Here is a 15,472-nt window from a genome sequence, read left to right as displayed (position 1 = left end):
GGTTCCTTTGCACATATAGATACTTTGCTTACAGTCTATTTAGTTAAACTTTCAGACTCTATGAGCAAAAGGCACTCAGTTGCCTTCTAATTTTCATGTTTTCATGCACAAGACTGTTTCAATGTTAGATAGTTAGCAATGTTGGTGAAGAAACAGGCCATTCTCATTCAATAGCTCATTTATTACATGATTTTATTGTATACATCTGCTTTTAACATCGGATCTCTGAAGAAAGGTTATCTTTTTAGGTAACACTAATCAGCAGAGCCACCCACTCTTTGGAGTCAAATGACACTTGAGAACAGAATGAACTCAACAGGCAGAATGACGTACATTTTGCAAAGAATAGCTGACCAGATGACAACCAAGTAGTCTGAAATTGTTATCCAAAAGAAGAAAATATTAATAAGTATATTTTTGTTTCACAACATACTTTTTCACCTGAAATCTCATAATAAGATGACAGATTGCTTCTCTTGGACTCCCCAGTTTCCCCCAAGTTTGTAGGTCACAATTGTCAGAATTTACAAGGATGAATGGAAAACATGCCTAGATGGCCCTGGAAAAGCCAGTAATGATTGATATTCACGGAATGCAAAGGATCAAAAGAATAGGAATGTTCTTTTTCCTTATCCCATTTCATTTCTTCTGATACCACCCTGGTAAAATCCCTGATAAAACATTTTGGGAAGTAATGTATTTAGTTCTCAAAACAGGTTTTGCAACAGTGGGATAAAGGGCTGTTTATTTTGTGGATGGTTTTTCCGTACAAAGAACTGTGTGTTATGAATAGTAACACAATAGTCCAGCAGGTAATAGAAACTTATGAATAGAAGGAAAGAAAGTGGCAGTAGAAGCAGAAGATAATCTGCATTTCATGTCAAGTACAAAGGCAGCCCTGTTCGATCATGTAGTGTAGACCTCAGAGTCCTATTTGCTAGGGCATCTATGGCCTCATCAATACAGGCATCGGACATCCTTTTTTATCTTGTGTTTGAAATGTTCATGTTAAAAAAAATATGTGAGAAGTAGCTAGTTTTACACCATCTAGAAAGATGTCACCTTTCTTCTTTTTATTTGAAGTGAAATCCATGGAACATTTGAGAAATCCAGTTACTGTGCAGATTCCCCACATGGCCAAAAAAAAAAAAAAAAAAAAAAAAACTGTAATGAGAATGATGATTTTTGTGGAGATATTATAGTCCAGCTTTAAGAAACTTGATCTTCATTCATTCTTCAGAATATACATGACCATTCATAATCCCAGCCAGAGAACAGACTGTTCCCAGTTGCCTAAAGATGATGATGATGGAATTTAGCATCCTGAAAGAAGAAAGATAAAAGGTGCATAATTCATAGATGATATAATACACATTACTGCTGGCACAGAAAGTCTTATGTAATAACTTTTAAAAATCTGATAGTGGTCACTATACTAACATTCACATATAGAATATGAGAAATACATAACTAAAGTTAAACACCTCCTTTATGCTAGGAAAGTGGCAAGGTGTTTAAAAAATAAGATTAAAGGAGACACATGATTACACTTTAATCATTGTTTCATCTAAAAGTTCTGGTTAACAAAGTATTGCCGACTTGAATCATTCATCTTTGACTGCAATTCTATTCTTGGGCTATTTGTCACTAAACTTTATAATTTCACATGATTCACATATCTTAGATTCTTTTAATAATTAGCTTTCTTGCTAGTTACCTGTCTTGAGGCACTTTTTTTCCTTTCTGTTGTGCATTTTAATTTTTTAACTCCTCTACCATTATGGATGGGGTGTTTATGTATATATATGTGTATATATGTGTGAATAATAGACATTTTTTTGTAAAAATAAATAGCAAATATGTATAGCAACTTGTGTGTAGCATATATGTATGTATACATAAATGTGTATTTGTGTATATATATGTATGTGTGTGTATACATGTATAATACACACATATGAGAGACCTACATAAAGGTCTGGAATGATAAAAATGAATCAATTAGTAATAGTTGCACAGATTACCGGGTTGAATTTGCGTGAATTTCTTTTTCTCTGTCATTTTTGTGATTGTTTCCAATGAGATCCATAATCACCACTCAACTGTGACCTTTCTGTCTCTCTCTTTGTGGGAGCCTCAGCCTTCTCCTGCACACAAAGGCTATGTCAGGCCCCTAGAGTCTGGAATGCTTTGGACAATGGGTGAGCAGTCTAATCAATTTGCTACTGATGGAGAGAAAAGGAGAACAGAGAGACTGCTTTTGAAGTTGTCTCCTTTGTGGGCCTGAGTCACCAGCAGCTGTAGGGTTCCAGCCTGTTTGTTCTAAGTTTTATAGGAGGAGCAGGAACTTCAAGTTGGATACTGTGTTTATTTTCTTCTGCCAACTTGAGAGATTCCTATAGAGCAAAGACAAACCTCGGAGATTCCTATAGAGCAAAGATAAACCTCGGCATGGCATTTTCATCTCTAAACCAAATGCTCAGATACCCACAGGCCTTACGTGAGTTGGCTGGCAAGGGAATCCACCTGTATCTGCAATTGCCTGAAAACATATTTATCTTCCAAAATAAAATCGGGGTCTTCATGCTCTCCTTTCTCTACCATGGGGGAAAAATTAATTTACTGGAAATATATAAGCTCCTTCCCTCATTCCTTTTTTTTTTTTTTTTTTAATTTGAGTGTAGTTGATACACAATGTTACATTATCTATGTTCTTTTTTCTACACAAGGTGAAATAATGTGCTCTAGGCATCCCAAGTAATTTGTAGAGCAATTACTACCTTCTCCCTTCATTCTCCCTCCCCCTTTGTGTGGCTCCAGTAGGCTGTAAAGCTATAATGGCACTGAAGAAATGGAATCTTCCTTGTGAGCGCACAAGGAAGCCAGGGCTCCGTGCTGTGAGGTGCGTACCCTGCAGCATTTAGCACAGGGTTTTATTTCTTGTACCTTCGGAAGATAAACCGTCTTCTTTTAATGAGAGGGTTTTATCATTGTGTTTTCCCTCTTTGATGGTATTTACAAATAATTTCTTGATTTTAGTCTTTTACATAATGAAAAGATACCTACTAACAGAAAAAAAAAAGTATTTGCATATTATCCGTTTGCCTAAATTTTATTTTGTACCATCTTCATGTAAATTTCATAATTTTCTTACATATCATTTTAGCAAATTAATTTAAAGATCACATGTTTGAGTTAGAGAGTTACTGTGTATGAAAATACAGACCAAATTTCAACATGTGTTAGCATGCACACATCAAAAGAACTGTTTAAGTGAGTTAATATTTGTAATTCTTGCATTTTGCGTTTAATAGTTCTTTTTATTCTTGATTTTATTTCTAAATAAAAAGGTTGCTTTGCAAGTATCAGTAAAGATAAAATATTTTTACAATAAAAAATCTAAAATGAATTCAGTACTTTCTCCTTTTAAGTTGTTTCTTAAGTATAAGAAATAATGATGTAAGAAATAAGCTTTATACAAAATTGTTGAGATAAAGGTGAATTATGGATCGTGTGGACAGGATTCAGAGGAGACAAATTGGCAAAACTATTATTTTATCTTCTCCATTACTTTGCATTGCAATATCCATACTTCTTATGTCTGCAAGCAATGGTCAACTTTGTGTAGAAATTTTACCATTAAATGTCTTGGCTAAAGAACAATTCAGATCTCTATATTGTTCCAAATTACCATGGGAGTCAGTATATATATCATGGCTCAGCCATCAGAGCAAACACACTGGGCCTTTTAGGCCTTCACTTTCCCAGAGGCTCTCAAACTAAGCTATTTTAAAGGGAAGGCATAAATGAATATTTTAGGTTGAATTTTGTTTTAATGGAAAAAATCAACAGATGTGGTTTATCCCTGTAGAGCCTTGGTCCTGAAATTCTGAACTGTCTTTCTAAACTTCATGTGAAGTTTTAGGAAGAGTGGTGTAGGAATTATGCTATGTGTTTGAGTAAATATATCACCCAAACTTGGTCTTGCTTTTTAAAAGCTGTGGTTTGTATAAAGACATCAGACTTCTTTTCCTTCCTAAGAATGCATTTGTGTTATAGGTATTTTGTTTTTGTGATTATGTAAATATTCTCTTGTGAGAAAATTTGAAAAATCCCTAAAACCACACCAAACAAAAATTAGAATTTTTTCTGTTCATATTATCCAGGGATAATTTCTGTTTTAATTCTGATGTTTATATGTGTATTTATTTCTCAAGTATCTATTATATAATATTTTGATAAAAATTTGGAATGTCCATGTAAATATGGTATAGTAATATCTGTTTACACATGGAACTAACAAGAATATACACGTGCTGTCATATGTACTTGTTTCCAGGTGTTCTATTTCATTATATGGATGTACTATAATTTTTATAAGCTCTTTGGTGTTTCATATTTACTTAGTTTTGTTTGCTTTTATAAATCTTTTTAGAGATAATGTTTATGTTAATGTCTAAAGGCCTATATATTTCTCTCATTATTTGCTGTCAGAAATTCTTTTTCGAATTAAGTAAGAGAGCTTGTGCACATGTGCATGTGAGCATGGGAACAGCCAAGAGAGAGGCAGTGAGAGAATCCCTAGCGTGAAATTATGACCTGAGCTGGAATCAAGAGTCGGATGCTTAATCGACTGAGCCACACAGGTGCCCCTGTTGTCAGAAATTCTGGAAAAAATCTTAAAGACTTCATAAAACTTTCCCTGTACTCATTCATAAGAAATATTTTTGGGATACTGACTATGATGCTGGAAAGCATTCTGGTATTTTGGTTATACAGCTATGAACAAAAGAGACACAAGTGTATATACTCAAAAGAATATTGATTTCTGCTGGGGAGACAGATAATAACTAAGATAGGGAAGTAAAATATACAAGAGCCAAGGAGAAAATTTAAGTAGAAGAGGTCGATAGAACATGAGTGCAGTGAGGGCAAAGAGGGACAGGTGCTGCACTTTTCTACAGGTTGGCTAGAGAAAGCTCTGCTCTTTGCTTCCTGAAGAAGATATTTAGGTAAACCCAAAGAAAGACAAAATACCTGTACAGAAAGAGACTTTCTGCCAGAGTGACCAGCAAGTTCAAAATGCCTCATCCAAGGATGTACCTACTCTCTGGAAGGAACTGGGAAGAGGATAGTATGCCTGAAGCCAAATGAAAGAGAAGCAAGTAATAGAACGTGAAAAGAAGGAATGGAGACTAGATTAAGTAGAGTCCTTTGGGTTGTGGTAAGAATGTGGCTTATACTCTGAGGCAGATGGAATGCCATGAGGGTTTGAATAGAGGAATGACATCATCTGACAGTATTCTGACTTCTGTGTGAAGATTAATTATTTGGAGTAAGATCATCCGGGGAATCCAGTTAGGAGACTATTGCAACACCATGGAAAGAAATAATGTCAATTGAACACAAGTAATAACTGAAAATAGCAATAAGTGGTTAGCCTAAAGCTAGAACTGCCAGGGTTTCCTGAAAAATTAAAAGTAGGGAGAGAAGGGGCACCTGACTGGCTCAGTCGTTGAACATTGGACATGGGCTCAGGTCATGATCTCACAGTCCATAGGTTTGAGCCCCGCACCAGGATTTGTGATGACAGCCCAGAACCTGGAGCTTGCTTTGGATTCTGTGTCTCTCTTTCTCTGCCCCTCCCCCGCTCGCATTCTGTCTCTATCAAAAATAAATAAACGTGTCAAAAAATAAAAGTAGGGAGAAAAATAATCAAAGGTGACTCCCAGTTGTTTTGTTTTTTGTTTTTTTTGGGTTTGTTTTTTTGTTTTTTTTGTTTTTTTTGCACAGTGTAATTAGAAGTGTGTAGTACCAATAACTAGATGAACAAAAACGGGGAGAAACAGAGTTGAGGAAGAATGTCAGGACTTCAGTGTTGAACATGACAAATTTGACATGTTAGAAATGTTGAGTCAGCAGTAGGAAGTGGACTTAAGAAAAAAAGTCAGGCACAGAGAAATATTTTTAGGAGTCATGAGCATTGCATTGGTCATTGTGGTGTAAGAACCCCCACAGAATCTGAGTAGCACACAGTAAGATTTTAGTTTCTTACATACCTGTAAGATGACTTGAGGTTGGCTCATTCTAGTCTGGGCTTCTCTGCATAGCTCCCCTTCATCTAAGGGTCAGGCTGGACTTTGCTCCTCCCCAAGGCTGGGTTTTGGCCTTCTCTGTGCGCTTATATTCAGGGACTAAAGCTTCAGGGGAAGCAACTACCCTCTTCTGCGGTGATGGCAGTGGCATGAGAGGTAAGTCCCAGTGTTCAAGCACATGTCTTCTATCATCCCATTGGCTACACTAAATGACAAGGCCGATCCCAAAGTCAGGAAGTGGGAGTCATTCTTCTTTCTTGTCCAGTAAGGGGCAAAGTTGCATAGCAAAAACTGTGATACAGAGACAAGTGAAGATGGAAGAAAATAATTCATTACACCGTGGGCATATGCATCATATTTAAAGGCAGAAACCTGGATGAGATCTAAGATGATGGTGCCAATTTACTCTTTCTGTAGCCGTAATGGAGTTTCTGTTTCCTTTGCTAAGGCCAGATCTTTCTTAATGTTTTAAAACTGATTTGCCAGTGTTAACAATGAAAATTGCACTCTTGTTTTAACTACAGTAATTGTACTTTTTAAAGTTGATTTTTTTTTTTTTTGATAGAACTTGTGTGCTCAAGTGGGAGAGAGGCAGAGAGTGAGGGGGAGAGAGAATTCCAAGCAGGCCCCACACTCCATGCTGAGCCTGATGCCGGGGCTCCTTGAACAACCATGAGATCATTATCTGGGCTAAAATCAAGAGTCTGATGCTCAACCGACTAAGCTACCCAGGTGCCTTGCAATAATTGTACTTTTAAATCATAAAACATAAAAATACTTGGAGTCAGTGTGTGATTTTGATCTTCCAGTAGGATTTTCTTTCAGTGGTTCATTATGCCATGGCCTAGTGAACAGGAAGAAAATTTCCCAGTAGATTTTGTTCTCTTTTGGATTATTTAACCACCTTTATCCCTTGGTAATTATTAAAAAGGAATGAGAATGAATTTCAAATAAGTATGGCTTATAATTCTAATCTAATACCTACAGTATACTTGTAATTACCATTTGTCAGAAGAGATCACTTCTTGGTACCAAAGGAAACAATAATAAAAATAGACTCTGAGAAACCCTATTGAATTTTTGACTCACACATAGGGCATTGACAATATGATAAATTATAAACCTGCCACAGAAAAAACTTACCATGCTTCTCTGCAGATGGGGGGGGTTGCCTTCTTCTATAAAATCATTATTGTGAGAAAGTGACCCATGTGCCTGTCTGTAGCTTAAAGGCTCACATTGCCTGTTCATTCTCAGCAAAGAGCATTATGCACAAAATCTGTTCAAGCCTTTTGAAATTCATTATGCTGGGCTGTGTATTTTTTTCAATGAGTTGAAAACATCCTTAAGATTTCTGAGGTACTGTAAATTACATGTTTTTAGTGACTAGAATATTTATCTTAGAAAAGAGATTGTAATATTAGAATATTACATGTTGTTCACATGCAAGTGACATGTGAGGTTAGCAATAATCCTGGAAATAAACACAGGACTGGGAGCCAGGGGAAAGCTCCGAAAGGAGAGAAAGGTTTTGTTTTCAGCATTTATACTGGAAAACTAGGTTTTCTTCGTGCATGTAATAAAGAGCACAGTACTCCATACTTTCAGGATAAAAATAGAAAATCCATTAAGAAATAAAAGCACTGTTGATTCTGTTCCTTGAGAAAAATATTCCTCTATTCATCCACGGTAGATTTGTGCTCCCAGAACAAGACTTCTGGTGTTACCAAAAGAAATGTATGGAATTGGACCCAAAGAAATATATGTGCTGAACTCTAACTAAAAATAGTAAATGAAAATTTGTATTTATTAAGCAATAGATTTATGATTTGATGTGCCCTGTTTTAATATCAAGCAGACTTGATCAAAATACACATGCTATATATAACTATTTTGTAGTCTTTTTATTGCAGATGCATAGCTCCCCTTTCTTTGTAATAAATGCCTTTTTGTACTTAAAATTTTTTTGATGTTTATTTATTTATGAGAGAGAGAGAGCATGAGTAGGGGAGGGGCAGAGAGAAAGAGAGACACACAGAGTCTGAAGCAGGCTCCAGGCTTTGAGCTGTCAGCACGGAGCCCAAAACAGGGCTCAAACCCATGAACTGCGAGATCATGACCTGAGCCAAAGTAGGCCACTCATCTGACTGAGCCACCCATGTACCCCCTTTATTTCATACTTTTAGTGCTAAATCTTTGTTTTTGAAGACAATGAAAAAGTTGTTGGGCCTTTATGGCTTGAGGAGATCAGCAAGGGGAAGTCAAACACAACTGAATTCAAAAGGAAACCAGGTCTCTACTGGGAGAAATTTCCTCCAACGGAGGCAAAGAGCAAAGGCTTTATATGTATATGAAACAAACAAAAACAAGATAGTTGCAGTTAATTTAAGTGTGTTAATATATTAATTGAAACCAAATATAAGGGCATGAATTTCCTAATAGAGCAGGCATCAAATATTGCCTAATGAACTGAATAGTCAATTCTGTAGTGTTTTATATATAGACTATGGAAGATGATTATACTCTGTAAGATGTGAAGGACATTGAAAGCAAGTCGTCTTCAGCTTTGTTGTTTCAGCTACAGTTTGGTGGGAGGTTACATAGATGGTGAGAATGAATTTTAAAAATGGATTTGTTTAGCACCCACCTCTCATTTTTAGAGCTCATATAGGAGGAAACAGTGTAACAGCAATAAATATGTGGTTTTAAATGATACACAAATTCTCAAAGGTACTCTAAGATCAAAGATCGTTGTTTCCATAAACATCTTAAATGTCTGCAAATGCCTTTTTTGAAAGTCCAAGTGTCCATTTCATCCAAAGTTGGCAAGTGAACAGCTTATATTATAAAATAGAATATATGTTTTATATACAGGGTGGATTGGTAAAAAATACAAATGTAATGACCTAAGGTATGTATGTATGTATATGTATATGTGCATATATACATGTATGTATATATATATCTTATATATATCTTATATTTTTTTAATGGCTAAAGAGAAGGTATATGTTGTATGCCTTTCTACAAGTATGCATACATATGAGAGAGAGAAACGTCGGTGAATTATCAATTACGCTGTTTTATTGAACAGTAGGGATATGCTGAGCAAAACATTGAAAATAATAAACAGACCCTGCCTTGAAGTCCCACATACTTTCACACATCTGTCTTTACCAAGATGCTCTAAAATTAATGCTTAGTTCTGATTTGTGCGAAGATCTAATTGTAGTTAAAATTCCTCCTTTTACATCAATCATAATCTAAAATGCATGATTTTGGCTTGGTACATCTTCACATTTTAAGGCCATACCATTCACAATATGTACATTCTCCAATACGGCTTGGAAGAGAACATGGCATTTTGATGTGATCAGTTGAGCAATTAATTCATTTTACCCAACTTGTTGACTCGGATAGCCCGTTGGCTTGGATAAATCTCAGCATTAAGCTTTACTGTTAAAACTGCAACATGCCAGTGAATGGTATCTCAAACAGGATTTCATTATCTACGTGTTAAATGAACTTTTTTTCTCTATTTGTTTCTGTGAGGGGATAGGGTAAAAAGTTCTCACAGCTGCCAGACAAAGAATGACTCTATTTAAAGAGTGGTTGGAAGCACAAATGTTGATTATCTGAATGAAAGAATTTAATTAAGTTTCCTAAAGAACAGGATACTACTGACATCATTGATTGGCTAAATGAAGAAGGGAAATACAGTATTTAACATTACAATATTTTTCACTTAATGATGCCAGTATTAGATCTTGGCTGGTGTCCTGGAATATGCACAATGGCTTGGCAACCAATTAATTATTTTGCAATTGCAGATGTGGAGCTTTGGGGTGTGAAAGTCTCTTTGCCAAGACGGTTTTGGGAAAATAACCAAAGCAATCATCGTATTTCCTTGTCTATGCGCACATCCTTGTTTATGAATATGGTTAAATTCTCGAGGTCACATGATCACAATATTATAAACAACATTCAATTAACCTCTGGAAATGGTTCTTTAACACAACAGACTGAGGACAAAAAACCCAACTGGTCTGGGTCATAGTCCATAAGAACAGCTTAATATTTGCATAAAGTATCTTCCCATACTTAACATTTTTATAAAAATAGATAATCATTCCTGGATAATTTTTATTTTAATGAGGATATTTATATTTAAGGTCCTACTCACTTTGACTGCAACTGAAAATTACTGTGGTAGTCAAAGTTAACCGGAGCCACAAAAAGCCACATGAGTGGGTAAGGAAACTCAACATTAAAGTCATCAACATAAAGAACATTGATAGCGATATTAGGTCTTGGGTGTCAAATGATAATTAACACAGTATTAATTATCATTAATATATATCCCTGTAATCAGTTTAATACTTAGATATGTCTCCAACTGAGAAAAATAAGGTGGCCATGCTATTTGAAAGTACAATTTCTTTTTTTTTTCATAGACTCCAAAAATATCAGTTATAGTGAAGAACGATACATTCATCTTTCTTTGAATAAAATTAAGTCCTACACTATTATTAACCACATAAGTGTTTCGGGGTGATATTTATTCTAGGACTGGCTCTACCACTTGTGGTATGATGTCAAACAAGTAAAATAATTGATCTGAGACTCAAGCTTCTAATAAAAAGGAAATAATTAAATCTTTCTTAAAAGATTATTGAAAGATTTAAAGAGAATAATATGGGTAAAGCATTGAATACATTCCCAGAACAAAGTTGGCATTTTTAAATGCTCGTTACATAGTTTTACATATTTCTTTATTCATAAATGTATGTGTATCCATTTTATATACATTTATATATGCATAGTTTAGTGTGTATGTATATTAGCAAAATATACAAATCTGAATGTGTATTGAAATCTTGTAGATTTCGTATGTTTTGGAGAAAGCATGCATCAAACAAGTAGAATGTTGCAACAGATACGTGGGTCTTTGTTTACCCGCATTCAACCATCTATTCCCACAGCCCCCCTCATCCAAAATGTGTAGTTGTTTATGTAATATTATAAATTCAATGAGAGTTTTTTTCAAGTACTTTGAAATTGTCCTATTTTGATTTTTGCTGGCTACGCCTTTAAATGAAACCAAAGATAGTAGAATAGCATCCATTTCAGAGTTGACTTATTTAAAGTGCACTGCACTACTTTTGTTAACATCGGGTTAAACATGGTCTCCCCTTATCAATTAGCTTATAGCATGAACTTGACACAACACTGACATAAAGGAAAATAAGAATACAGGATGAACGTTATACTTTCATAGAAGCGTATCGACTACACATCCCCCGATAATGTGATGTTGGCAGAAACAAACTGATATTTTTCTTTGTGGCCTTCTCCAAAATTCTACCAAAGAATCACTTTTTTATCATAATTTCATCTGGGAGATTAAAGTATAATTTTTTTGGCCTGATTATTATTTGAAAATGACTTTAGATTCACTTGCTACCTTCCAAAATAATTGCAGACTTCGTCGTAGTTGTCCTCCAATCTAGTTCTGAGGGGTGTAAGTTCAACAGCATGCACTGTAATCATTGCTCAAGTACCAAGGCTACTAAAATGTGTGTGTGTGTGTATGTGTGTGGGTGTGCGCATGAGCCACTTCTAGTGTTTATCTCCTACATCCTTTCTGAGAAGAGCTATTGTCAAGAATTTATCTTTTTATGGATATCCCAAATTATATATCCTCACATTTTACCGGAAAAATAAAACCACTATCTCTTACTGTCTTAATGTTTGCTAATGGATTCTCTATTGACATAATGAGGTTGGGCCTTAATGAAGATTCACATTAAAATCTAATAAATTGGAATAGGAAAGAACTAAAATTTCCAGAAGCATTTTTAGAAGAGTTTGTACAAGAGCTGTTCTAAAACAGAATTTATGAAAAAAAATTGCATGGCTATTCTAAATTTAGCTAGCGTATTATTAAGGCACTTGGGAAGAAAATCTACCTCTGTGTTGATACTAAGAATCCTTTGGTTTGCTTTTAAAATTGACCATTGTTCTGAGTTTTACCTCAGGGGTATTGTGAAACTAACCTGAAAATAAAAATGATGTAAAAACACCACCTCCTTGAAACTGAGCCAATGTAAGTTAAAATTTGTATCTTTTCTGCTCATCACTTGCTTATACTTTTTTTTTAAGGTAACTGTTGGGTATCTCTGGAAATTGTTTAAGGTATCTCTAGAACATTTTCATAGTTAGAGTCCATTTTTTTCTAGAATGAAAAGGAGTAAACCCAGCTTCATTTTCATACCTTCTGTCTTGAACTAAAAATATAATTTAACTACATAACAACTAATGACTGTACGAAGAGAACTATATAAACGGAAAAATGTCTTTAGTATAAATAATGAGAGGGAATTCATTGTGAAGCTGAAATACATTGTATAATGAGTCAAAGTAGCTTTAAATTCTTGGCTTCTAACATCATTACTTGTTCAGACCATTATGTGATGAGACCATTGGTGGTTCCAAAATATTTCACGTTAAGCAAGGCTTCCCCAAGGATCTGTGAAAGAGTCATAACCTGGGATGTGTTCTCAGTTAGAATCTCCTGAGGCCAGTCTTAGAATGTCTTTGAATAATTCTTTACTTGGTCCTTAATATGTAGATTCATCAAGTGACCTTTGATTTTTGGTCCCTACCAGGGGGATCTGGCCAGAAGTTATTCTGGGTTAGGGAACAGGAGACGAGCAAGGGAGCTATTTACTGTGGCTGCCAGGACATCGTAGGGAGATGCTATTACATCTGGTTGTGTTTAATGTTTTTGTTATTGATATGGAAGACCTTTTTTTAAGTGCATTAAATTATCCTCATGGGAGATACTGTAGACTACAAAGGCATATGAAAAACAGTACAAACAGGATAACAGGAAGGGAAGTGTATTTTCCTTAGACCATAATTCCCAGCCCCACTTTTTTTTTTAGTGGAATAGAGATACATAGACCCCCTTTCCAACACTTCCTCACCCCCAACTCTTGCAGCTTACAGAACTATGAAGTCCAACTAAAAATTTTGATATTGGCAATTTATACAAATTTAACTGAGTCTCCACAATAATGCTAAGAGGAGGTGATGTCAGGGTCATGTTAAGATGAGAGGGTTGAGCAAGCAACTTGTCCAAGTATAATCTAGCTACTAAGTGGCAGAAACTAAACCTGAGCTCAAAGCTCTCAGACATCAAATTCGTTCATACTCTCCTTCCCTGGTTGGCTTTGCTTCACCAAAATGTAGAATTCAGAGCACATACACTTAGCTGGATTCTACTGGTAGATAAGGGAAATAGTATTTTAGAACTAACTAGTTGTCTCTACTCGATGAAGTCCTAATAGAGATCATCTGGATTATTATATTTTCTGAATGCTTGTTAAAGCTAGAAATATCATGGTGATTGAATTTCCCAAGCTAATAAAATGGTAATTGGCAGAAGATATACAAGGAAAATATGTAGTATAATATCTAAGGAAATATTAGCATGACTTGGATTTTTACGAACAAAAGAAATGAGGAATATAGTAACAAATCTATCTTATTGTCTATATTAATATCCTATTGTAAATTATTTCTAAATTTTCACAAGCCATATTGATGGTTAAGGGAGTAATCTCTGGAGTTAGACCACATGTGTTTAAACAGCTTACCAACTTTCAGCAAATTGTATTGTTTATCTAAGTTACATAGCCTTCTTTTGTATTGTTTTTTCATCTGTAATATGGGCATAATAATTACAAATAACCAGTATGCTATGGTAAAAATGATACAGTTAATACATGTGAATCATTTTGAACCAGTATCCAGCATAAGTCAGCTGGGTTATAACATTGAGTAAGTGCTGGGTTTTGTTATTATTATTATTAGATATTACTGTATATTCTAAAATTTGTGGAATCATTACTGTGTTCCAAACTAGACTTGATAAAGTGCAAATATATTTGACTTGACTAAACTGCTACCAAGTACGTTCCAACTAACCTATAGTATCATCTCTGTTGAAGAGCAACTGGGCTCAGTAAAGGCTAAATAAAAGTATGCCTAGCAGAGCCATACAACTATTTTCAGAATAATATTACAAAATATATATCCCAGGGAGTGGGCTAACTTTCAAAGTAGTCTCTCTTGGGGAGATAGATAATTATCTGCCAGGAGACATTGCCTTTGTCGTCAATTATTTTTGAGATATTCTTCTGGAATTTGCCAGCGGCATTCGCAAATATATCTACAATGAGTCAGTAATTGAAGATCTTCATACTTTGAACAAGAATTCAATTTGAGAAAACACATATTTGGAGCCAAACTTGATGAATAAGTTGGTTGATCAGGACTGGGTGATGAGATTGATTTTTGTGAGTGAGTCATTAATAGTTCTGAGAACAATTCCAATATTTGGGGTGTTGGCAGCAGTTATTCATATGTACCAAGAGCTTTGCTCAGGACTTGACATGCTGACTCTTGCCTATGCCCAGAGTGACTTTAGGGTGAAATCATACCTTTTTTGTGTCAATAACTTTGAAGTTTGTGTGGAAAAGCAATGTCCACTAACTTTTATTCACATGTTATTTTTGCAAATTGTATTTTAAACATACATTGGAAAGGGGCAGTTGTTGAGTGATGCTCTCTTAACAATTATAGTTGTCTGCTAGTGAGGAGGCTAGGAGGTGAGGAGGTATTTTATTTATCCACAAGTTTGAGGCTGCTTTGCCAAAGGGACCCTGTTGGGAGGGAATGGTATGAAAAGAAAGGCAAGCATCATCCCATAGAGACTGGGAAGAATTTTGCATGATAAAAACCAGTTTCCCCGGTCCCTGGCTAGAACACTTGTTAAGAGTGAAGCTTTTAGGCACATAGTGACTTGATCTCCCTCAGCTATGTGACCTTCTCCTTGAGGACACATTGTCATCTAGCCACCTTCATGCTCCACTTGCGCTCTTTGAGTCTAGAGACAATATAGGTATGGCTGCTTCTTTACATGGTTTTCCCAAATGAATGTACCCAATTTAATTCTTAAGACCTATAACTAAAGTTACAAAATAAAATACAGGTTAAAAATATCCAAATCTGTTAAGAAACACACTAGGAAATAACAAAATATTTTATTACCTTATCTTTGCTGTATTGCTTTGCCTTTGGGGCTATGTTTGTAATTACCCTTCCAGTGACCTTCCTCATTGTTGCTCCAATAATAGTCTCTGTTTTCATGGGAATTGGGTAAAAGAAGTCAGACTGTGCTGTGAATGGAGCACTTCTCCAACCTGATTAATTTGCAGATGGATGAGGTGACGTCTTTTTGCCACCTGCTGAGGAACAGTTAAGAGGCTGCCTCCTCAGTCACCCAGAGAGCCCCTGTTGTCCACAGGCTC

The sequence above is a fragment of the Puma concolor genome, chromosome A2 (assembly GCF_028749965.1).
Source record: "Puma concolor isolate L17-30 chromosome A2, mPumCon1.1.hap2, whole genome shotgun sequence".
NCBI lineage: Eukaryota > Metazoa > Chordata > Mammalia > Carnivora > Felidae > Puma > Puma concolor.
The sequence above is the reverse complement of the archived record's forward strand: the minus strand, read 5'-3'. Positions refer to the sequence as shown.